The sequence below is a fragment of the Scophthalmus maximus genome, chromosome 13, assembly GCF_022379125.1.
Source record: "Scophthalmus maximus strain ysfricsl-2021 chromosome 13, ASM2237912v1, whole genome shotgun sequence".
Classification (NCBI taxonomy): domain Eukaryota; kingdom Metazoa; phylum Chordata; class Actinopteri; order Pleuronectiformes; family Scophthalmidae; genus Scophthalmus; species Scophthalmus maximus.
In genome coordinates this window covers 20589516-20616003 of record NC_061527.1, presented here as the reverse complement: position 1 = coordinate 20616003, position 26488 = coordinate 20589516, and the positions used below count along the sequence as shown (strand labels likewise).

Here is a 26488-nt window from a genome sequence, read left to right as displayed (position 1 = left end):
AAACACCTATGTTTTCCATCGTAAATGCAGGAGAAAGTCTCCTCAACCGTCATAGTAAACATTAACCACTCGTAACCTTTGGGTTGATTGCAACACTGATAAAAGCGTTCAGTGTTTCCGACAATTTGACATTGTATATAAGCTCATTGCTCAAAAGAAAAAAATGCTTTGCGTTGGTGCGAACAATCGATAACATGGATACAGCAGGTGCAGACAAAATTATTCTTTCTAAGTCCTCACAGAACTTATCAAAGAACACTTGACAAAGTCTGAGAGTGTGTTTTGACGAGGGACTCTGGGATGAGTCATAGGGGCGACTAGAAAACGGGAGAGATGACTCGAATGCAGACAGAATCCTGTGACAGTAATGGTTGGAGTCATAGTGGCTGATGTTCAGGCTTTCTGTCTGCTTCAGGCAGACGGGAAGAATGAGGTGAACAAACTGGGAAATCAACAGGCAAAGAGAGACGCACTCAGGCCGTGTCCGTCTGGATGTGTCTGAAACTGAGGAATTGAAAGGGAGATGAGGCATCGGTACCGTGCTCATAGATTCATGTGACCGATCATCCTTTCAACAAAATCTGCATCTTTACAAGGAAACAAGTTTTCCATTTCATGTGTGCACAAAAACAATGTGCAATGAATGCAGACGCTTTCTCTATATGCCTTTTATATTGCCACTTCAAATACCATTCAAAACAAATACACATACAATCATTTTTTTAGTAGCGCAGCGTGAAATACTCAAGGTACTATGAATATTTAATGGATACTAAAAGAAAAATACAATACCCATGAGCCTTGGCTGCCCAAGCCTCCCAGAGCCACAGATCAGAGCTGCAGTGAAATAAAAAAGGATAATCCTTGCCGTTGTGCAGAAAATATTTCACCATATTTGCTCAATTTGTATAAACTTTAGATAAAGTTTAGTTGCAGATTGTATGTCAGTTTTATCAACAGTGTAAACTTGATCTTCTGCTTTCTGTTAACTCTGTTGACTGGATGTTCCATAGTGAAATGCACCGTGGGGATTGTAGTTAACATTTCCCATTGTCTTTTTTGTTCAAAGGCTTGTATGTTAGACCTCTTTTTTGTTTCAGGAACCAGATTGTGCTTTACACATCTTTTTTGTCATCAAGCTGTAAAACATGCTCTAACTTAAGCTGCTTTCAAACATGCACCAAAGTGCAGACATTGTGATCCGGACACCTGAACTCCTTTTGAAGGTGTCAGATGTGAGAGCGTAAAAACGTGTGAACTTCTCCTGCCATCCGCCGTGTCAAATTTTCCGAAGAATGTCTGAATGAGCCCACGTGAAAAATACAGCAGGAGAATCTCCGGAGGGTTCACAGTGAGCAAGTGGGCGTGTTGATGACTGTAAACAAAAATCACAGCATTCCACAGTGTGATCAGCGTCGTGCTGCGTACGTCATATGTGAGCGGCAAACTCCGGAAAAAGACTGCAAAATCGAGTACAATTTACTAAGCACGCAGGGTAAAAGCGAAAGTGAACCGATCCATGATGTCTCAGATTTTGCCTCATTGCGCAGTGAAACCATCAGTCTGCACAAATCTGTGGTGGCAAAAGTGGTACATTGAAGAAAACAGGAAGTGGGGTTGTAGGATGTGGGGGCATGTTTCTAACAGACGCAGAGTGTTTTAATTTTAAACCATCAGCTTTTGTCGTTGCTTCCGTGCAAACGGGGACATTTGAAATCAAAGTATGTTCCATGTGGTGATTTTTAAAATATTTTATTTTGTAAGAGTCCAAACATAAAATACCCTAAAAAAACCCCACCTGCATTTTTAATTCTAGTGGAAGGAGATGACAATGACAGAACGATGGTTTGTCAGAAAACATTTCCCCTCATGACTGTGTGTGTGTGTGTGTGTGTGTGTGTGTGTGTGTGTGTGTGTGTGTGTGTGTGTGTGTGTGTGTGTGTGTGTGTGTGTGTGTGTGTGTGTGTGTGTGTGTGTGTGTGTGTGTGTGTGTGTGTGTGTGTGTGTGTGTGTGTGTGTGTGTGTGTGTGTGTGTGTGTGTGTGTGTGTGTGTGTGTGTGTGTGTGTGTGTGCATCTTTGAGAGTCGCTCTGCCCGATCGGCCTGTGAGCCCGCTCACCTCTTAGTGAGACCCAGCTGTATTCTTGGCACAGATGAACCTCTCATGGATGGTTAGCAGGTCAGATACAAATCAGATGAGAGACCTGCTTCCTGCCGAGGGTATTCCCTGCACTCCGGTCTGCCCTTGGGCGGATTCCTGTAACGCCACTGTACTGTACCTAGTTCAGAAAAAGGTAACGAATTTAATCTGAGCACGCCTTTCACTTTGCGGCGGCTCTGTAAAAAAGAAAGTGGTTATAAATACACCACAAAGCGCGAGGGAAAAGGCCAAGGTGTTTTCAGGGATATGTATTTTTCAGTGGTTTGGTGCCTTTTCAGGTTCAGTCATGCTGTCCATTGTAGGAGCACTTAGAAAGCATGTGTCCGCAGAGAAAATGGAACCTTTGCTCCTAAGTTTTGTCAGATCTGAATGAAATAAATGTTTGGGTCAACCATTATGTAAAAAAAAAAAAGGCATCCTCAGTCTTCAAACACATAATGTAAAATATAGTCCGTAAAATATGATTGAATGAGTGCAGCATGATGACGAAGACGGTAGTTGGAGGAAGAGTGTGTTGCATGTACACTTGCTTTGTCTCTCTCTAGCCTGTCCATCATATCCTGGTGAACAAAGACTCTCCGGGGACCGAATTACATTTTGCGAGCCTTTAGAATTGTGTTAATGGTCTAATGTACTCGGACGATCATTTGTGTTTGATAGCAAATTCCTCTATCTGAATGTCTAATGGCTTTGATAATTTGAGTATTTAGCTCATTGTGTTTTATCTGAGGCGCACAAGACTGAAAATAGTTTAACCTGAGTTATCATAATGGCTTTGGCATTGAATGAAATTGGCTCATTTTCTTTGACTAACAAAAAAAGAATATGGCTGCACACGTCTGAATGATGGCAGATAGCCGACATTTAACCCAATGTTATCTCATGTGCATACACGCCCTGTCCAGGTTCCACCGTGATTGGCACAGAGTTTTCAGAATGGCCCAAAAAAACCCAAACCCATCACAACTCGCCAAGAATCTTCACAGTTTTTACGTTTCCCTCAGTACCAGAGTGATCCAGTGATAGTCATCTGTATATCCTGGGGTACAATGCAAACAGGAAGTGTTGAAAGATAACGCGGTTTACTTTAATGGTGCCAGCTCACAAGAATGTTAACAAACACGGGTTACACAATGAGGCACAAGTTGAATGGTTAGTGGTGTAACTGACTGAATACATGACAACATAATGACTCCTATTTTTTCATCTCTTTAAGTTGGAGTAGTGGGCGGCTACAGTCGAAGCTGCTCTTCGGTGCAGTAGCCCAAACATTAACACTTGTGCTGCAGCCGACTGCTTCTCCTACGCTGGGTGCTGGGTGCTGGGTGCTGGATGCTGGGTGCTGGGTGCTGTGTGCTGTGTGTTGTGTGCGTCAACCTAACTTGATTGATTGGTTCGGCATGGCCGAAGAGTCAGTTCTATCTATCGACGTTGTAATCGACCACGTCTTATATTTCTATTGAAGTTATTTTGAGATAATTATCTCGATTGTTTTATTGCCCTGCCCTATTTTGATATAAATTAGTCATCAATTCCAACCCTACACTATGATGCTCATCCTCTAAAGGTCTGGGGTTACAGCCGACGATAGCCTACATTGAGGTGGGGCCCACCCTTGACAGGTCACCAGTCTATCAGTCAACATGGCTGACATTCACACTCACATTCATATGGACAATTTAGAATCACCATTTAACCTATGTCTTGTTCTGTGGGATGTCTTTGGACTGTGGGAGTCATCACTCAGGCACAGAAGTGGAGATGTGACCGTATTTCCTGCAACTTAACCGGTCGGCGGAGGCAAACAACTGTGAGGCAGTGATTCTGGCTCATTTACTGGGTCGGCAACTGGCAGCCACAAACAAAGCCAGGAGCCCGCCTGACGTGATTTCCACGATTGCAGGCCAGATAAGCAATTATTCAACTCCCTTTCAGCTGGATACTTCCCCAGATGTTTTAATACACAATGTGCTGAGACCCTTTCAGTTTTTGCGTGTGAAATGTAGAACTTCAAATTCAGTGGACAGCTTCCAAGTCCCCCACTTCTCAGGGAAAGAAAATCACAGCAATTGATCAGTAATTTGGTACCGGAGTTATTAAGTTTTATTTCTTTTTGTATTGGTGACTCACTTTCACTCCGATTTCTGAGCTGAACATGAGTCACTGTAAACATTGGCTTTGAAACCTGGATTTCCATGAGTATGGCTGTTTTGCAGTTGTAGAAAATATGTCTGCGATGCTAGAAGGATGTTGTATGTATTAGTCGATCATTTGTTTGTGACGGAGGTGCTGAAGAATGACTTCAGCGCTCAGTTAATCTCACCTGGGTAAAAGGAAATGTAAATAAAATCTCCAGCCTACACAGCGGTGGTGCACAACTTAAGTTGATGGCAAGACAGACAAACAGGAAGTGAGGCATGTTTTTCCAGACAATTAATGTAATAGGGTCCACAGTTTGCAGTTTCTGCCTCTGTGCCCTCCGTGTGGGCAGACAGCGTATGTATCTGGTATATACAGACAGCGCAAATTTGGCTCTGATGGGGATGCTCATCAGATTCGATGGTGTGTTACAGTTTCCATCCTTTTGTACCTTGGGTAGAAGATATTATAGAATATCTTATCTTATCTTAAATAATTGGCGAGAACCGTCGATAGTCAGCTCTGTGACATTTTGTGAATCTGATAAAAAAGTATTTCTGTCGCTTAAGTTCCTTTTACTCTCTTTGTTTGGACGTCACGGCAGAAGTCTAGTTTTCAGACATGTCAGCACTTGAGAATATGAAATTAGAGGTATTTGCAAGGATAGATAGGTACTTTCTGTTGTTATCCAGCCCTTTTTTTAGGCAAATTTGGAGGAACTGACTTTATTTTTATGGTCTGTCTTCTGAGGAGAGGTTCGTCTACATGTAATTTATTACCCGCTCTATTTTCAGATGTATATTGTCCACTTAGGCATAATAAGTAACTGTTGAATTCAATTAAGTATTTTATTCATTTAGAACTATATATTCACCAAGGCTACAGCCAATATTTTTTGTTGTTGTCTATGTTATGTGTTTTACGTTGTAATATGTTTATTCATTTATTTATTTTTCTCATTTACACGGTGAAACAACAGTAAGTTGTAAAACAACATTGTTTCAATCAACCAAAATTACTCGAATGACAGACACGGTCAGCACGGTTGATTTTCTAAAATAACCAGTAAGTTAATAAGTATTTTTTTTGTTTAAATTATCAGATGTAATGTTAAAATGCTCATTAACTAAAAACAAGCTAAACCCACACATTTTTAGTCTAAATGATAGTGATAAAGGAAAGAATTCTCATTTTTTGGCAGAAACAATGGATCAGTTCGTGTTCAATTTTTAAAACTAAAGAAAAAAATTTAATTAAAAGTGGAAAGTGTAATTGAGACAGTATTTTGAAAGGAATCAGATTGTCTAACTTTATGAAAAGCCCAAAATGGAGCTTGTTCATCAACATCGTTTCCTTTGGGGAAACGTGTCCATGGCGCCGTGGCTGCTGGTTACTTTTCCTCCATGGCTACTGTACCTGCTCGCTGTGCTTGTGGAACACGGCGCGTCTGGAAATAGGGAGTACGTATGTGTGCTATAACAAGGAATGCCGCTTCAAGCAATACTTGTTCCTTAACATTAACACAGCATACAGAAACTGAAGAGAAGTTGAGAAAAGGCTTAGTTGTCAGTTGCGTGTTCTCAAAACATTGTATTATACTTGCCAAAAAACAAAAAGAAAAAGTGTGAAGGAGGCATGGATAACAATTCCAAACTGGCGCCCACCAGTAATTATGATGTGAGTACAAAGAGATTTTTGCCATTCTAAAGGGAGAAGGGGAGTGTAGGTGTATTAATTCTTATTCCTTCCTGCTTCCTCGACTTGGAAGTTCAGATTTAGAAAAATAGACCCCCACCCCTCCATCAAAAGAGAAGAAAAAACGAGAGCTGTCACAATGACTGACGCCAATCGTATGTAGCATCTGTGTTCCCACCGCTGCTCCCCATAGTATATGCCACACTGTGGCAATGTGGGAACCTGACAATGTCAATTTATCAGAACAAAAACATTCCTCAGCAAGAGGAATACACATCTCTGGGCCCTGGAGACAAAAAAAAAATCATTCCACCCCCACCCTTACCTGTATCTAAACAGAATGTAGGACATCCGCAACGCCAGAAATAGAAATTTCAGTCACAATTATCTTTCTTGAATTTATCCCCTGCAGTCAAAAGTTAGCGTTTCACTTTGGGAGTTAACGCCGCGCTGTAACGCTAACTTCCTTCAAGTAAACAAGTGGAAAAAGCCACTGCGATGAATTAGGCACTCCGCTGCAGCCCGAGATCGGCCGGTTCAGATCTGAGCCGATGTAGATCCATTCTGCCCTGAAGGTTTATGTCTTTGTCAAGCTCCGTGCTCCACGTTTGTATGAGCTCTTTACTTTATACTGTTTTTCTTTTCAGGTGCCTGATCCTGTAGTCCCCACCGTCACTTAGTGTTAACATTTGGGTGAGTGCTCAACCTTATTTTGTTCTCCTTTCCACACCAGTAAAATACTGTATACCCACAGACCAGAGTGGCCTCCATTAAACATCTTTTTGAATGTGACCTTATTTCCCCTCATAGACAGTATTCACATTTTACTTTAGTGAGTTGCATCTTTTTTTCTTGTATTACAAAACATTTTTTTCATCATTCCACCTCCCACATTTCATTTCTCTCCAGATTTTCTGAGAAACAAAATTTTTTAAGAAAATAGGTATGTTCAGTTTAAAAATATATATATTTTTTATGATGCAGAAATTTAGTGAGTGTTTGTTTGTGTTTTTCATCCTTGCCAAAAATACAGTGTAAAGATACCTGCAGGGGCAATTAATGTCAGTGGTGGCCACAAAGAGCACTTTGTTGCATCGTTATACAAACAATTAGTCACAGCCTGAGTATTATATTTTGACACAAAATTTTCTTTTGAAATTCAAGAAGTCAAAGTTATTGCTTGTTTTTTTTTTTTTAGATTATTTGTAAAGCCATTTCATCAAGGTTGAAGGAGGGTATGCTTGTTCTGTTGTCCTACTTTGCTGTATTGAACTGGAAATGAGGCATAACTTTAATGTGCACATGTGCACCATGGGCCTGGATGAGATGTGTGTTTTTTTTTAACTGTGAATATAGGATATAAAATTATCTATTTCTGTAATAATGATAATAAAATTGATTTTTTTTTTTCACATCTTTGTTGAATCTAAGGCATGATGACTAAATATCCATTTAAATTTGATTTCTGAAATGTTATTATTACATTTCCGATGATTTATTCGGTTATTTTATTAATTTCTTTCCAAACGCTTCTTGGTGTTCTTGTCCACATAATCCAACTTCGCATTAGGGGATCCTGGCATTTCAGAAACCCAAAATCATGTATTTATCATGTGTTCTGCGTCCATATATAGTTGTAATTCCAATGCTATGTGAATCGATTTGCATCACAGATGCTTTTCTTAAGGGCAGGAGGTTTCCCCTTATGACGTACAGTAAGTATTCCCATGATGCATTCTTGATTTATTCAATTAGCCCTGGCTTTGGGAAACACAAGTCATGTTTTTTCGATTTGAAAATGTGGGGGAAAAAACAGAACCTCTTTGTTCAAACAAAGCTTTGTTGAGTCCACAGATAGACATAGGCCAGATATTTGCTGCTCCATCAAAGTGTTTCCACAATCCCGCTCAAGCTGTCTCTGGTACAGGAAGTGATTAATATTTGAGTGTAGGTTTGAACAAATTGATTGTCATAACACCACTGCCGGACAAGCCAGTGAGGTTGAAATTACAGGTCACGTGACACATGATGAGAAATGTTATCTATGGACACAACAAAATAAATAAAAATGATTACGAAAGTTTACTGAGCCTCGCACACTCGGAAAATTATGATGTAAGCTGGAAATTGTGTTCAGCATTGATTTTGAAACATGCCACTATGAATTAATGTCTTACATTTCAAATTAGACTAAGTTATCAGATAAAAAATGACATCTGACCTTCAGGGTTGTTTTTTAGGTCGCATACATGTCCAGCTACAACTGAAATAGTGGAGAGGCTACTGCAGTGTTTGAAAAATGAAAAGAGAATTTGTATATACTGTATATATGTAAAGTACCTGTTAATAATGAAAGGTGCATATCATTGCTGCACAATAAGTATGCAATCGGTACATTAGTTTAGCCTACACTGATCCTTTGTCTCTATCTAATAATTAGTTTGACTCTTTGTTGGCGTTATTTCTGATAAGCTGCTGAGAGCTCCCTTAACAGCCACATCAAAATTGTGTTTGCCTGTCCTGATAACACTAATGGTCCTTGCTATAATTGATGTTAGATATAGTTCCATCACTGCTTTAGCCATGCTCGTGTGTTTTTAATTCTAATGGGGGAGTGCAGACGTGTGATTTTTGTTTTTTGGCCCTGTCACTAAAATGTAGATGATCTGCGTTTCAGTCATTTGCTACTATGGTGTAATATACTTGTGTGAAACAATACGGAAATACTGTGAGACAGTATTTTGCACAAACCATGCAGGCAGATGCTGAAATTAGAAAGCTCTGAGGTGTCTGTGCTTAGCAAAAGCTCGCACCGCCGCTGAATACCAACATTTGACTTTTGAAACAGATGGCAAGGTGCTCGTTTGGGAACCCGAGCCTCGCTGAACATGAAAATGTTGAACAGGTGGTGCAAGAGGATTCCTTCCTGCCACGGCTTTCATGAATACATCTTAAGTCTTGTAGTAACAGTAAGCTTATCCGTGCCCTCGGAGACACAGGGCAGACAAAAGAGTCGCTTCTTTTTGTGAAGGCAAAAGAAAGGCTGTGACCTTGTTACGTATTACTAGACATGACCCTCTCCACCAAGAATCATAAAACATGCACACACACACACACACACACATTCTTACAGTGTGAACATGTTTCATGGTCTGATGCCATAGATGTTCAAAATTCAGTGTTCATTAGACCTAAGGTTTTTCCTTGTCAGACGCTATGTGAAACTGTGTTCATAACTCAGGAGGAATACTGTACCAATATTAAGCAAAAACGTAGCAACTGTTACAGGGTTTGCAACAATGGGATTGGAAAAATGTCACGTCACTGCAACCTCCCTGTTGCCTGTTGTCCTCCTGGAATAAAAGGGCAGGAGCACTAGACAGGTTTTCCATCCAAACGTAGCACAATTTTTAATTAAATCGCAAGGAAAACAGCGCAAGCAAAGAAATTGCTAATGAATCTGCTGTCCCAGCCACTGCCATTGTGTGAGTATTAGGAGTAGGTTCATGGAGATAAACAGCTGGTGCCAAATTTTCCAGTCGACTGCCATTGAACCATTACAGAAGAAGAGGGATGAAGGAGAGGACATTATGAAAAATTAAAAAAAACAAAACAATGGAGAAAGCATGACGGAAGTATGGCATGTTTGTTTCATGTATGAATGTGAATATCCAAAACAAACCCCTGTGCAGAAACCATCTAGCATTAACTTCTGTCCTTTATAACCACACTTGAAATCACAGCACATCAATACTTGAATCACCCTAATCAGGTTCCCTGGAGCACCCAGAGCAGCTGAGAGCAGCTCGTCCTGTCAGTCTGCGAGACTGTAGCGCTAGTTGGACAGTTGACGAGCCGCGAGCCGTCGGCACGATAAATCAAGTGATGTTTAATACCTAAAGGTTCAGGCCAAAACACAGACAAACAAAACACCACTTTTGTTTTGTACCTTCTGGGTTTTGTAGCAGCTCCACTTCTCCTCACCTCCTTCTGTCTCTTATCTGTGTACAAGTCAGAGACTTCTTGTTCGAGGTGGAGACATATAAAGAGCCAAAGGCCCCGTACTTGCGTTGTTACAAAGGCAATAGCAACAGAGATATTGCTCGGCGAGCCGTAGCGCTGGAGATTTTCCCCAAAACACATTAACCCCCGCAAGTTATTAATCAAATGTAGACGACAACAGTAGGATAATTACACCAGACGTGTTGTTTTCTTGCTCTCTACGTGGTCCTGTTGGTGAGATGGGCGGCACTTGCCATGCACCATGAGGATGGCTGCAGCTGTATTTTCAGCTATCGTCTGCACCAGCGTGTAGAGTAGTGACACCTTGCTGTGAGGTTGCAGATTGCAACTCAAATTTAAAAGCACTTCCCCCTCAACCCCCCCAGTCCAAGGCTTTAAGTGACGAAGAAACGTGAGTGATCCGTTTGTCCGTTCTCGGCTCCTGTAGAAAAAACAATTCTTAGTTTCAAGTGATTATACACAAATGAAAACATAATTATGAATAATATAATCCATTTCTGTCACTATAGATCCCCCTACATGCTACACATTGGAACTTTGATTGTCAGACAGTTTGACATTATCACTATGATTTAGCAGAAAATTTAATTTCACGTTTGAATGTAATCATTGTGATAGTTTTTGAATGACCTCAGTAGTGTGTCTATTAAATATGAACTACAGTAAATTGTTTGTCTGGATATAGATTAAGGGTCCTTGAGGCCGATCTTTTTAGTGTCACTGGTTGTAAGGGGTTTACTTTCTTGATCTCTATATCCTTTCAATTCATAATTTCCTATAAATTCAAATTTTGAGGGGGGTAATGTAAAAATGGAATTTGATATAATTTTGCAGCACTCAACGTACCCATATTTTTTCTTTTTTTTCTTCAAAAGAGTCCGTGGCAGCTTTTTGTTTTTTCCCCCCGTGTAGAAATGTATCATGGAATATGTGTCAGGGTCGTCAGTGATGGGGAAATCTCTTTGTCTTCCAGCTGAGGGACCTTTTCAAGGTTTTTTACTAATTGCTTTGCAGGAGTTTCTATTTTTCCTTGTTTTCCAATCTTACCTTTCCAGTCATCATCTCAGTGCAGAAGAATGAATCTGCCTGCTTTAGGTATATCGACTCTGACATCTCGATTTGAAGTCACACGCTGTTTTGTAGACATGAAATCCGAAAATGTCAGGAAAAATGGGTCCGGACATTTTCCGGGGGTTTGCCCCTCGCGAATGACGAACGCAGCAGGGGATTGTCCGAGTTAAATGCGTTCACAGCAGCAGGAGCGCTACTGGAACATTCTGGGGCGTCTGGGTAGAGCAGCAGGAGGCGGGACAGGATGGTAATTCTGCTGCAGAAAGCTGTGTTTCTGTTTACAGTCATCGACACGACCACGCTGTGAATTAACCAGGGTTTTTCCTTCCGCAAGATTTTGCTGGAGGGCTGGCGGGAAAAGTCACGGAAAATGTCTGGGGCAACCTTTCGTTCTCACATACAGCCCCTCCGAAAATCTTCTGGACAAAATGTCCGGACTGCAGTGCATGTCTGAAAGCAGCTGTAGAAGCCTTCCAGGATTATTCTCGCAACGGAGAGCATTTACAGTACAGAGTTGTTGCGCTTTGTAATTAAGACAGTAAGGTGACTCATTTCAGCTATTGATTCACCTTGAACTCTCTGTCATCCTCTTTCGAAAACTAAATTATCAACACCACCACAGAGTGGTAAACATTTCATGTGTGCCATATTTAAGAGGATAAAATAAAGCCGTTTATACACTGAGCATAACGTAAGCAAAGGGAGAATGCTGGGAGCAGTTATGTACTGAAGGCACAACCCTAATGCATTTCACCCTCTTACTCTCTAACCTTAATAGACCGCTTTTGCATACATACACATGATAAGTCCTACAGTCTGTGCACCCTGTGATCCATGAGGCAAATTAGTTTTTTATTGAACCAGAACTGACAACAACCTTTTATGGGCAAATTGTTTTGTTTGGTTCAGTTTAGGTTCATTTTTCAGTCATCATTTAAGCATCACAGCGGCATAGTGGTGGACTGATGGGGATCACCTTACGTGAGAGGAACTTGCCAAAGAGGGTCTCTTTGTTTCTCTGTTTGTTTGGAAGTCCTGGCTCACAGTTCCTCTGTACGGGCCAGACTCTCGAAGCAAACACATCAAATCAACGGAAGACCGGTGAGGCTGGCTGCCAGCTGAATTTCAAGAACAATTTAGCTTGAGTGTAGAACTGCAAATACTTGGGACTTGAGGGTAAGGACTTAAAGTGAATGGACGAATCCTTCAGTTTTTGCTGGATTCTCAGGGGATGCACCAGGGAAATTATATAATGGAAATCGTGTCATCTTTTCTCTCATTCAATAGCCGTGTATTTCATTCTTACTTCAATGCCAGCCTCCCATATGTAAGGTAAACATCTTTCAGAATGAATCCAAGTCCTTAGTCTGATTCATCACATTTTCCTCAGAGCTTTTACAACCTGATAATCTCAGCAGCATGTGTGTGTTTAGTGTTCAAATAGCTAGACTGGAAGAAAAATCCACGTAGTCCCATCCAAAGGTATTTTTGTTAGGTGTTGTCTTTCATTACAAAATATAATCTGAAATCTTCTCTATTTTGCTCTTATCCAAAATATACGCAACCTTAAAACATTTTGTTGATGTATCACTTTTCATCAAATTAAATATCAAATTTAAGGGCACGACTATATGACAGAACTTTTTTCTGGTCCTTTACTTAGTTAAATCCTTAAAAACCCAATGTTGCTGTATGTTCCACAAGTCCTGACGAGTTTTGATGTCACAACACAGGGCAGAGTTTTCCATAAGCATTAGCTTTACACAGAATGGTTGAACATTTCCAGCCAACCTTATAACTATTACTTTGAACGGGATGAAGGGGTTTAGTTTTCATCTGTCTGGATTTAAAATGTTTTAGTTATCTACAGAAACTAGGTGAGAAAACACCTTCTCTCACAGCCAGTGGTGGGTAGAGAACCGAAAATTGTAATTAAGTAAGGGTGCTATAACTCCCATAAAAATTAGAGGTGGGAGAAAGCGATTTTTTAGATGCATCCCCTGCTCACCGCTCAACCTGACATCCTGTGGCCGCTGAAGAGCATTGGAGAAACCCAAGTTTTTAATGTAAAACTGCTTTATTCAACGTTTTTACCTGTTTTAATTACCTGGTCAGTTTGTTTTGGAGACGAGAAGGCCTCTGCTTATTCACCTCCTGGGTAAAAACCTCCTGAACGATGAACCCACTGACCCCCCTAACCTATATAAACAAGCTGTGCGTGTAATATACATTTATCTGCTCATCATACTGTTTTTTTTTTTGTGTAAATATGTGGCATTTCATTATTTAGATTCTGGGTTAAAAACTTGGAATCTTTAGTCACTTTAATGTGTCACTTTTCATAATCAAATTCAATATTTACAGGTACTGACGGCTCACATTTTTAGCAAGTTAGGCGGCGGCTTGTTTCGACCTGACGTGGTGGAGTCACAGAGACGGCTCAAGTGTGGCCTGACGAGACAGCCCACAACAAATGATATGTAAGAAAATTAGAGTAATGCTAATGAATATTGTTCTATTGGTTGACATGGTGCCTGAAGTGTTTTACATTCATAAGCACTGCTTAACAAAGATCCACAGTTGCTGTGTTGTGGTATCTTTTATCATGGGACTGTGCAGCTCATTATTATCAAATTTGGCAGATTTGGATGAATGAGGCTGACAGCGCAGTCGTGTCACAGGGGTAATCTTCCAGTCTTTTTTTTCCTCCTTTTCCTTTCTGCCTACTTGGCTTCTTCATTCCTTCATCCATCCTTTCATTCTCTCCCAGAACACACATTACTATATGTACAGTAGCAGTATTGTCTTATTTGTGGCTCATAGACTGAGGGAAGACAACCGTGCCCGGATGTGTTTGACTCCTTTAAGCTGTATTCTGTCCAAAATTAACTTTCAAATACATTCTCTATGTAGGCCTGACATTTGGCTATTATAAATGTTATGTTTAATTGTTCATAGGGAGCAGTGTCATTGTGAAATAACTACCAGTCAGAGGTCATGTGTTTGTGTTAATTCTAGTATCTGGAGGAACAGTACAGTTATATTAGTGTATTTAGATTTGTTTAAGCCAACAAAATTATGACAGAATGAAGGCCACAGCACTTCTTCTCCATGATTTAATTAAAATACCGATTAAGACGGACTATAACTGAACAGTTTATTACATATTTTAACAAATAAAATGGGCCAGAGGCGGGCTACACCCTGGGCAGGTCGCCAGCTAATCGCAGGGAAAGGGACAGACCCTTAGAATTTCCAGTCCACCTAACCTGGATCTGGATGTCTTTGGACTGTGGGAGGAAGCCGGAGAACCCGGAGAAAACCCAGCATACACGGGAGAACATGCAAACCCCACACAGAAAGGCCCTGGATGGTCTGAACCTAAATTCCAGACCAAGGTTGGACCAACTCCAACCTTCTTGCTGTGAGACGACCGTGCTAACCACTACACCCCGAGGCAGCCCATTGAATAAATGGATAAAATAGAATAGATAAAACCAATGCTGTTTAATACTTATGATGTGTTGATGTGCAGGTTGACTCATTTTGTCTTTCACATGTCGACTGTGAAGTCTTACTTTTCATACCTCAGTTACTGATGCTGCATTTTCTCCAGTAATAATTCAGTTGATTAACTTCATGTCTGATACAAGGACACTAGCAGAGTGCGTACTTCAATTCAGACACAGTGAGCATGAATCTATTTCGCCGAATCAATGCTCTTCAGTTCAACAAATCACTGAAAATAATGGTGTATTGAACAGAGCAATTATACCCTTTGTTAACAGCTCTGCAAATATGTCTGAAGCCTGCTATCATGCTGCATGTTTACACACTGAGGCCGAGGTCTGTTCTCAAACAATGATAGTAGCTTTTCATGAGAAACTAGAGCAGTGGATGGTACACACTTGAGCTGTGATCAACTTCTACAAGGAGAGTGAAGAGGAGAAAACAAGTAAATAAGACATGCTTATGATGGACAGATTAGATTAAGACAACATCCGAGTGATTAAGAGGGCTGACATAGATACCCTGGCTGCACCAATGAATGGATTTAGATTTGGTTTCAAGCAGCAGGAAGAGATAAACAGCAATGGCCATCAGTCAATTAAGGATAAAGCCTTCCAAAAACAACTACTTTAACTTTGCTTTTCAATTAATATTCTCTGGTTTCCACAGAGGGTCATAGGGCTGCAGAGTGAGCAGTGGACAAGTCAAAGATTAAGTAAGAGTCCAAACAACTGAGCATATGGACTTACGCACAAAGCATTTAACCCAGCCCAACTGATGCTGCACAGATGCTTCTATCCATGCAGGATTTCAGTAATTTGATTTATTTAAAGAAATGGTCCATGGGTGAATCAAGGAAATCCAAACGTTTTTAATTTTTAGATTGAATAGCTTCTTTCTTCTACCAAGGACTTTCTAAAAACATTGAAACATCCAAAAAACACCACCGTGTTGTGTTTGTCAGAGTAATCTGTAAGAAATCCCTGAGCCAAAGTCTTCATCTGCTGTGGGAGAGAAAATCTCCCTGTACTCGGATGTGGATCTAAATAATCTAGTAACATTGTTTACTGTACAAGTGAAACAAGTTTTATCGACCTCATGTGCTTCAACAACAACATAGCAATAACATCTGATCCCCTTATTTTGTCAGTTCAGTTCTCGCCTTTGGTAGAAGTTGAGCAAATATTTTTTTTACCATTTTCACAACTTTACGTACAGCATTTAGGACTGGAAGAGCTGAAGAAATTAGACTTTCTACTACAACAACATGACAAAGATCTAGCTGAGGAAATAAATTATCCTCTACAACACAACATTGCTGTTATAATGGGTATGGAGACTGGTCAGGATGTGTATACAGTTTGTCTACATATGACAGCAGATGTGTGGACTCGAGTCCCAAATTTGATGACTTTAGAATCGACAAAGTCAAAAAAGACTTGCAACTTGACTTGGACCTTAACACCAATGAAAAGATTCTAAGTTAGTGCTGGAACTTTGCTGTGATAATTAAAGCCTCATCATTGTTCAACTGTAAGAAATTATGTGAAATACAAAGCTTGATATGACCAGTCAATAGGTCTATCAATATGTCATTGGGTGAAAATTAAGTCTAGAGTTGTGTGTAATTGGCATAGCGGTGAATATTAATCCTGTGTTCTCTGATTCCCAGTGACAACATGTAGAGACTGAACAATACAGGTCAGAGAGCGGAGCCTTGAGGAACCCCACATGTTACGTTAATGTTTGTGAAGAAATGGTCACATAGGGAGTTGATAAGATTGTGCCGGACATAAGTCACAAATCAGTCTAAAACTGAGCCAGAAAGGCCAGCACAATTTTGTGATATGTTCATAAGGATGTCATGATTGACTATTAAATTGCAGGGCTTAAGCCTAAAAGTACTAACTTTGAGAGTTAGTAATGACGTTTAACTGGTGCTACAGTGCCGAAGGTTGTTTTCAGCTTATTCATAAAATTGTTTACTACAGCATTAGAAGAGGAAGGAAGGATCTGTTTGGGTATTATTTTGATATAATTTATGAAAGATTGAGCAATTTAAGAGGTAGGATATCGTTTCATGACGATGATAACGATGCTGAGAAAAAAAAAGGGGTAACGGTGTGACATAGTCAAGTCAGTTACAGATATCATTCCTTTGACTATGAGTAATAACTAGATTTAATGTGTGACTGCGGTTGTGGCCCATTAATATGTTGGATAAAATCCGTAGAGCTCAACACATTGAGGAACCGCTGAGAACATGCAGTTACATTTATCTACAGAAATCAGATTATTAATAACAAAGGCACTCACTGATCGAACACAGACAATTTTCCCATGCACCTTTTTATAGTACAGGAAGTGGAACATTTAATGGGATCAAGATCAAATTATTAACAGTTATACTGGATTAGTATGATTTAACTGATAGTGAATGGATCTCATATGTTGTGACTGGGATATCGGTCAGAACACAAACAGCTCGCCTGACAGAGTTTATGGAGCGTTTGTTAAGTAGCACAGGTCTCTTGTAGTGACCTTACAAGGTCACCAATTTGATTGACTTTGTTCAATTGGAAAGGGAAATGTGATCACCTTGTGGGTATCTAACAATAATTCCAATTTGATAATGAATTTAACACTAGGTAATAAGGAGTAGTCTCATCTGCAATTCATGTGGTGCTATAAGCAGTGATGGAGGAAGTATTGAAGTAAAAGTACTAATGCCACACTTTAAAAATACTTAGTATTGAAAATTATAGTCCTCAATGCAGTGTTACTTAATATAAGGAATATAAGGAGGATTTTAATGCTGATTATTTTCTTTTTTAATCTATTGATTTAAAACTTAAAATAATTACATCTGAAATCATTCAATATACTTGCTCTTACAAATCAATGCAAATTTGGAAAAAAAATAAATTGTGAAGTATTAGTAATGATGAATGAATGAATGAAGTAATGAAAATGGCATTGTATTTTTGAAGAGCACGTTATGACTTAGGACTTTCCTGTCTTGACTTAGAGAGTTTCTGGTTACTTGCAAACAAGGGTGACAAACCATCTCAGAGTGACGGTGTAATATCGTGAGAGAAGTTGTAGCCATGCAAATACAATGTCTCAGTGAAGTTACACCATTACACTACACACTCCAGTTCTCCATCACATCCCAGTAGGTACATATTGGAGAGTGCCACTGTTTCCTATTCCCTTAAATGTAGATGTGCAAACAATCTCAGGGTCTTTGTTGCCAATAGCTTTCGTAACAGCATTCTTCCACAGGGGCTGAGGACCCTATAGTGAGCTTAGCCACTGGTATTGTGTGTGTTCAAGAGAGTATGAGGAAACCGGCGGGCCTGTTTGACATGATTAAGATATGGACATAAAGCTCCTTATTGTTACAGTATATGGTCCTGAAGTCCAGCAGAATATAGAGAGCGTGAAGCAAACGGTGCTGTGTCTGCCAACCCGCTGGACTTTTTTCTGCTCCTGAGAAGAGTTTACAAATGAAGCAAAACCTGTAAGTCAAGATAAAGGGGTAAAGCACCCTGGCTCCTTTATTGGACCAATCCCAAACGATCTGGATATCATTGCAAAGCAAAATCGCTGTCTGCTGCAATTGCTTAAATGGTAGCTCATGTATTTAAAAAAGCTCAGATGAAATCATCATGAGCTTACACTCATTCACGTCTTTATACCCTGTGCTGTGTTAAGGGGATTCTTGAGCAAAGTCATCTGTATTCAGTAAACAAAGTGGTATTGATGAGTTGATTCTATGTGGCTTTGCCAGTGAGCGAGCCGGGGAAGGGATTATGTCCCCAAGCCAAAACCCAATACAAGTTTGAATAAGGGGATAGATGTTCAGTGCTTATTGTAGCAGCAGAGGATAAGCTGTGTTCAACATTCAAATAACAACTCAATACCTGTGATATGAACAGGTTTTGGAAAATCTCAGACTTGCTCAAGTGGAAAATATGTTTACTGTCACAGAAAAATACATCGACAGAAGTTTCTCAATCGAATGCAAAAGGGAACAGAAGTGTCCACGGTGATTTGGAATGAGTTTGACTTGATATTTCTGCTGATAACCGTTTTACAGAGGGCCCATGATTGAAGGAGTTGAGCTTTCATTTACTGTGGGATTTAAGCATCTCCAGTGAGTCAGGCTGGAAAGGTATACCTGCTGCAGCATATGGCAGAGACTGTGAGGAATCCAGAAATCCGTTAATCCACCATTCTTCCAGTATAGGGATTATATATCTTCTGTGACTTTTCTTCTGTTTTTGCGTCTCGCTTTCCATTCGTCAGTCCACAGTTTGATTTCAGTCATTGCTGTTACACAACCATGAGGAGAGTTACTTTATGTTTAATGTTGCATCTGGTCTTGAGACGCTGCGGCATTTATTAATTGGCCGACTGTAACTTGCGCCTTACATTTACTGCTGCATTTAGCTCTGTTTCCCCGGACTTAGCTCAGTTCACCGTCACATTAGCTTCACTGCTCTCTCTCTTGCGCACACACATTGAGGCACATTTGTATTTGTAAGTATATACATAGGTTCATATCTGCGTGCGGAAATATCTTCTCGCACTTGTATATATTGAGTAAAAGGGGTTTAAATTACACTGTTCAATACGCAAATAATAAAAAAAACTTTTTATACAGTAAAATTTATACAGTGAATACCTCAGTTGATCAGCATCAACAGAGAGTGAGGGTGTGGTTGGATCAGATTTGACTGACAGTGCTGCCATAAGCTAACAAACCACCAACTGTCATCAGATGTTCATTCAAATTTTGATAAATCCTGATTGGCACAGAAATGCATGATGTCATCACTCCTCACTTTAAACCAGTGAGACAACAGCTGTAAATACATATATTCTCGGAGACAGGGTTGCTTATTGAGGTGCTAGGTCATAATTAACAACACACCTCTATGAAAGTGTCAAAAATAAAAAGTCCTTACCATTACATTAGACTATTTTAGACTATTTTACTGTACCTGATAAAGTGGAAAGTGCAAGTTTGACTTTTTAATTCATGCTGAAAGCATATATTTATGACCCCCACCTCAATAACAAACAAACAAAAACAAACATGACCAAATGGCATTTTATTGATATTGCACTAATCCATAGACAAACAGAAGCTGATATGTGAAAATACAATAAAGGCAGAATTGAACAACGAGAAAAATAGAACGGTTGGTGCATCGAATAAGGTGACAGTATAAAATAAGTTAATTGTCGTCTGTCGTATAAAATATAACTTTTATGATTTATTGATTTAAATAAATTATAAGAAACGTACATAGACATCATAACGCAGTGTCGTCAAAGAATGCAGAACTAGACACAGCTAAATAGCTAAAGTTAGTTATAAGTGCAGCGAGATAACATATCCATCCAAATCACCATATGTTTTAAATAAACATGTATTCAAAGCTGATTTACAGCTCTTGCGCCACACGTGCAATTACAAAGACACACACAAATGAAAGTTGGATCCCCCAAATTACACGCATCATATTTCATGGCTTGTGTCTTCACCAGCACAAGCAGTTAGCGTCATACAGCCAGACACTTGACTTGTTTGGGAGTTCAGGATCATAATTAACTCTGAGGATTCCAGTCTGTCCGCGTCTTTATAAATTACATTTCAGACATTTTTGAGAGAGTCTCTGTGTTTTCTAAAGAAACCCAAGTCAACTTAATTATCACCTCGCCTTACACTGTACTGTAGACTGTTTTTGAAACGCCCGGCTACATGTGTGCGCACCACAGTCCAAGTCTTATTCCTTTTCAGCATTTGCTTCATCAGACATCTTTCGAAAGACTGCTCCCACCTCAGCCAACAAATATTTAAAGCAGAGAAGGAATCTACTGCGCTCCTCCAGTATCTGTCTACCAGCAGACTCCGCTGAGAGTCACTTCTTACCACCAAGTGCTCATTTTTCTCGAATTAAAGGCAGCAATTAACACATCAAGGCTGAAGATGGTACCCTACTCCCTGCAGCCCTCATAGGTAGATAGAGCAAGAAAAAAGAAGTCCTGTTGAACGATAAGCTTTTTTCTCCGCTGTGATAAGAAGCCCCAGGATAATGCCTGTCAGATGAGGCCAATTAATGATGGTTTGATGTGATGTCTGAAGTGTTCAAGGCGAGTCCACAGCTAACTCTCGCTCACTGTTGTCCCCTCCCAGATAAGCTTTACTTTGTTGACTTTGCCCAAATCCATTTCCCAAACCAAAGGCACTCGTTGGCTACCTATCCGAGAGTGACGAGCGTATAGCTCTCGGCCAGCGTTGGATAATGGTCCTTCGCTGTCACCTCTGCAGTTTGTGGATAAACAGTTTGATATAATTTTGATTATATCAATCATAAGAAGCTGTTTGACATATTTGGAGGCGATGACCGATGAATCATCCCGTGAGCTTCTCAGACAGGCGGTTTGGATGTTATCACGTGTTATTTATTTTTTGCTGTACACAGAAGAGCATTATGCCAAAACGGGAAGTACAAAATGCCAATAAGTGGGTTGGGAGGGGGGGGGGGGGTTGTTGGCCTGTGTTTTGAATTATCTAGTCTGTTGGCCATGGACCTCTATGGAGCAGAACTCAGACTATCCAAAGAAGAACTGTATTGTTTAAATCTTTCACTACCTAAGATTTATGGAGTCTGAAACACATACTGCCAGTTCTGGACCCATTCTAGAGTTTTAGCCCAGTATCCACATAGAAATGGTTTACTTTAGTCTTTATTTAATAAAAAGTTTAGCGCTCAAAAGCTTCATCTGCTCAAACTAAAACGGTTCAGTTGTTGGCAGAAAACTACTGTGTGTGTTAATTTAGAGTTTCATAGCTCATAGATAGAAGCTTATTGAGAAACCTGGTGTTCATGACCTTTAAGCACACACTATAAGCAAACATTTTGATAACAATGCTTTAAATTGATTGCCTTGACCTTTCAACCACGTTGGAGTGATATCAGTGATATGGTTTTTGCTTTCTACTGCAAGTTCCTTTATCTTACATGTATCCTACAAGTAAGTGAGATAGTATTTTGAAAGTAGATAATATCACAATTCATCAAACAATTCAAAACCCTTATTGAAAAAGAAAATGCTTCAGTTCAAGCGGAACATCTAAGGTTCTGTCCTTTGTCTTCTGTGTTTTATACAGGGTTCAGTTCTTTACTGTATTACACCGTGGGATTCTTTTTGTCTGTACCCTTAGTTAGTTTGATGCTTTACCTTCTTTCCTTAATAATGCTTCATGTTTTTCTTGATTCACGTAGCCACATTGTTGTGAAACTACAGTAGTTCTGTTAAATTCTCAGCCAGAGGTGTGACATGCCGACAGTCGGCCGCTTCAGGCGAGTGTAGCGTGACATCACCCATTACCATCAAGTGAACGCAGATCGCCTTTTGTCATTTGCTATTGATTTGCAGAAAACGTTGAACTGTTCAGATCTTGTCTCTATTTATTGTTGATGCAAATATATTTTTAAGTGCAAGTGCTTCCTACCACAGAGGTATGTGGGAGATGGTTAAGGTTGTGTTGTGATATATTTACAGCTGTCAGTCTGTAACCTCCTGAGACTCAGATAAGATAAACTCCTGAGACGTTGCATCTTACCACTCGCAGTATCAAGGAGCACATACTCCAGTCATGCAAGCCATCCAATTCTATTTGATACATCCCAAGCCAATATACAAGCTGTCAGTCAGCTTTAAAGTCAGATTCACGTATTTACAGAAAAGTTGTGCTGCTGTCATTAGGGAGCAAAGGCCAACAACTCAAGTAAACTACTCAACAGCTGTTCAAAAAAAAAAGTCATGCAAATCTCGCTAGGAAGTTTTGAAGTGTTACCTTAAGAAACATCACTATTACCTAGTGGAATAAGTGGTATTTTTTTATGCCCAAGTGCAGACATGTAATCCTTGTTTTTGCTTCATTTTCTGAAGCTATGCAAATGAATGATGACACTTTTAAGCACAACAGAGCACATTCAAACAGCCGGTTTACCCAGCAAATATTGTGACCCTTAAAACTTTCTCTGTGCCACTTCTTGGTGTATGGATGTTACAACATGTTCAGCTTGTTAACAGAGATAAAAACCTCAAAGACACAATGACACCCCCCCCCCCCCCCCCCCAAAAAAAAGTACAGCAGCGGTTGGAAAAAAAGTCGAGGCAAGAGTAAGAGTCGCTCCATTAATCGCTGTGATCATTTTGCATCGCTTTAGTGTCCCTTTGTCGTGACTTTGCATCTCTTTGTGGTCATTAGCCCTCAGCAATTCATAAGTGTGTACATACATACAGGCGCATTCTTACCCATAAACGAACACATTACAGAGAGTAAAGTCTAAATTATAGACTCAGCGGCCTACTATAGTTTCAAATCCCAGACAGAAATCTGAAAATGGCACCCTGAACAAGCTTGTGTAGTGAACCTAAGTAGGCTCAGATGCACAGTAGCTATTAGTTATTTCACACGTTGGAAATATTTCCAGCATGAGAATACATTTCACATCATAATAAATGCAGTGGAGATATACCTTTTTTCTTTCTTTTTTTTTAATTTCCCACTTGTTATTCTGGGGTGTTTTTCTTTTCCTCCTGCTGTTGCTCGGGGAGGTGCAGAGGGATGTAGGTGGGGGGTGTGGATTGGTTACTCTTTGTAGTAGTCACAGCTCCAAATCTCATTTGTAATGGTTATCAACCGGTTGAGGTCTTCACAATAGCTACTGGGGAAAACAAATTGGTATTTGCCGTGTTTATCATTCGATTAACCTCCATATTATCCATCTGTGTAATTAGCCTCTTTATGAGGAGGCTTTGCGCTGGCTGTGGGGGATAGCTGCTTGGACAAAGAGGTCTGAAAGTTTCTGGCCTTCAACAAATGGAGCGTTCCCTGTGTTTAAAAAAATAAATAAAAGAACGGCCTCTCAGCCTGTTGGACTGCAGCAGTAAAACATGTTCTAATGCCGTTTTTGTCCCTGATAAGAGTCATTTGCAATTTAAAACGTTTACCCGGTGATGGTTTAAAGGTTTGCGGGGGGTATATGAAAATGCATTTGTCAAATTGCCACGTGGAGATAAGTTTAGTTTGTTATGGAATGAAACAAAGAAAGGAGGGTTGCACCACTGATATAGATGTAGACACGTGTCCGTTGATGTCCGTTGCCGAAAAACCAGCACAACAAGTTTCCTCTCACCTCTGAGGGGAGCACTTTCTGGCCGTCCGCCTCTTGTCGGGTCACTACCTGGGTGTAGACACGATGAGTTGTGATTGAGACTCTCCTTCGCTCAGCTCTGTGCACACTCGCTTTGACACAACAACAAGGTGATTTTGCCTGCTGGCTTTCTCTCCCCTTCTTTTTCTCCTTGTTGTCATGGCAGGTTTGTGTGAAAGTGGCCGGCGCTGGTTACGAGAACTGACTTACAGCAGGTGACTCTGAGACAGAGGTGTTGAAACGAGACGGAGTGTTGTTGGAATTAGAGGTGAAATTGTTCCACTGTAAAGTATCAACACCTCAGGAGAACCTTTTGTTTGTTGCGGTTGTAACACAGTTAAGTCAGACTTTTCTGTAACCGCGAAGGCACCAGTTCAACTTCTCTGTGACGGCTCCTGTTCTTCTCTAGTCAAATTTTTCAAAACAAATTCTGACCTCCACAGAAATGATATGACCCCTATATGAAATGCTATAATATTCCCCTTTGGGCTACATCAAACCTTGTAAGTACTAAATATGAGTTATTTAACTCAAAATAAAGATAAGTTGTGATTGGAAAGGTTGTAGATATTTGAATGCAAATAAGTTAAAATCATGATTTAGTAAGTTGTGAAATAAGTTCAAAAAAATATGAGTATAGGTTCACAAATTTATTGACTGTGCATCCTCAGGTCTGAAAAACACTTTCAAATAAATTCATCAGTCATAAATAAAGTGCAAAACTAATCAAACAAATAAGATTGAATGAAACAAAGCAGGTCAGTGGATTAATGTCAACCTGGTAGCTTCCCTATGCGCAATTATGATACAGACAAATTGGGGACATTGCTCCACTTAACACTACTTTAAACAAAGAAAATATTAATCAATAATGGAAATAATTGTTTGTTGCAGCCCTACACAAAACCCCAATCTCTGTAACTGAATAATTTGAAATCTATTGCGTTTTTGAACCAATGGCAAGATTTGTGTCTCACAAACACAAATCTTTTTAAATTTTTCGTCCAGCTGCTACAGTTTTGTTTTAAATACGAGGCAGCAGTCTACTTTTGACTTATTATTTGTCGCCAGAGTTCTAATGCAGATCTTTGACTGACAGAATGTGTTTTTATTGAAAGGTGCTGGCTTTGACTGTAGCCTTGCTCAATGTGAGACACAATCGATTAATCAAAGAGATAATATCTGACACCTCTCTGGGATATGCAAAAGTCATGCTTGGAAATGTACCACAATCAATACATTTTTTTCAAGCGCTGTTCTCTTCTTTTATCCCTCTGAGGACTTACCAAGACCTCTCACTGTGTCATTAATGTTAATGTTAAACTTTCCTTAATCCGTACTCTACACGTTTTATATGGATAAGTAAAATAACACATTTCTGTCTCATAGTCATCCGCAGGGAATTCCTGTCTTAAAGGGATAAAGAAGTAAATTCTTACTTACATTTGGGATCAAAGCTCTCAAAGATTTCCGCCAATTAGATTCCAGAGAGGTCATGCGTGGGATCAGTGTGGACCTCCAACTCCTCCTCTGCCGATGGAGTGGTGCACGGATTGCGCGCGCGTGCAGCCTTCCGTGTTCTGTCGCACCCGTGGCCGACCTCAGGACTGGCCCTGGCGAGTTTTAACCGAAACGGTGCGGCATTTTATCCGTTTCACCTAGAAAAGTTGACGGTTGATTATTTGTTTGACTACAAAATGAGTCAAGCCCCAAGTATTGGTTTTTATTTCGTAGATTGAAAACGGCATTGAAATTATGTAAACGCAAACTGGCAATAATTTTGAGTGTTTTTTTCTCGTCACAGACGCCATGCGCTGCTCATTGTGGAAACTGTTGGGTTTCTCTGCAATATTGTGAGGTCTCGACCTCACTATCTAAAGTTTCTTGAGGTAATTTATGTTGTGATTTGGCGCTATACAAATAAAATTGAATTGAATTGAAAAAGCTGTTCCATTGAAATGCTATTGGTCCCAAGTATATAAATGTAGCGGTCTGCTACAAGGTTAAAGCCTTTGTACAAGTCAATGGCTACATTGGAGAACAGCAGCAGTGGTTATGTGTGGATATAACTTTACTTATTTAGCAAGCATCGAGGGTCAAGGGTGTATACACACTCTCCGTCTTTTATACATGAAAACCTTCTGTATGGGAAGCGGGGGAAAAAGTTGCCGCTCTAAAAGGGTAGATGGGGAAAATCACGCAAGTCAGAGGTTGTTTTTTTCTTTGTTAAATCCCTAATTTAAATCCTAAATTTGTTAACTGGATGGTTTCTAGGTCATAGTGTGATAAAGAACTACAGGAAAGGTGCAGATCATTTCGCAGAAATTCCACTTGTAAACACTGAGGATGCAACAATATTAAATACATCGGCAGACTGAAACCTATTATAAACACATCTTTTTCCTTTATTGCAATTTTAATGAAAGGCAATTAATGATATCCACATGATAAGAATAATTCTGGTCTAAATTGAAGTAAATCCTACTGAAAATCGAATTTAAACCGGCAGCATTAGCAGTAATAAAATCACGTTTTGCTCTTGAGGTGACGTTGAGATAGTCTTGTCATGTACCTGTTCTGTTTGCTGTGGCTACGTTTCAGAACATCATGTTTGACTTGCCCGGTCCTCTGATGCCCTGACACTGCTG

The 26488-nt window shown here is 39.9% G+C and overlaps 1 protein-coding gene across 7 annotated transcripts in view; it reads left to right on the top strand.

The window, feature by feature from the left end:
* The window catches only part of LOC118317902 (LIM domain containing preferred translocation partner in lipoma), a 141585-nt gene that overhangs the window by 18125 nt on the left and 96972 nt on the right, over positions 1-26488 (top strand). For 4 of the 7 annotated variants that reach the window (XM_035647021.2, XM_035647020.2, XM_035647019.2 and 1 more), the window contains one exon: positions 6642-6687. The exons of the other annotated variants lie outside the window; for them this stretch is intronic. The gene's annotated coding sequence lies outside the window, so the exon portion shown is untranslated. The remainder of the gene's footprint in view (positions 1-6641; positions 6688-26488) is intronic. 7 annotated transcript variants of the gene reach the window in all.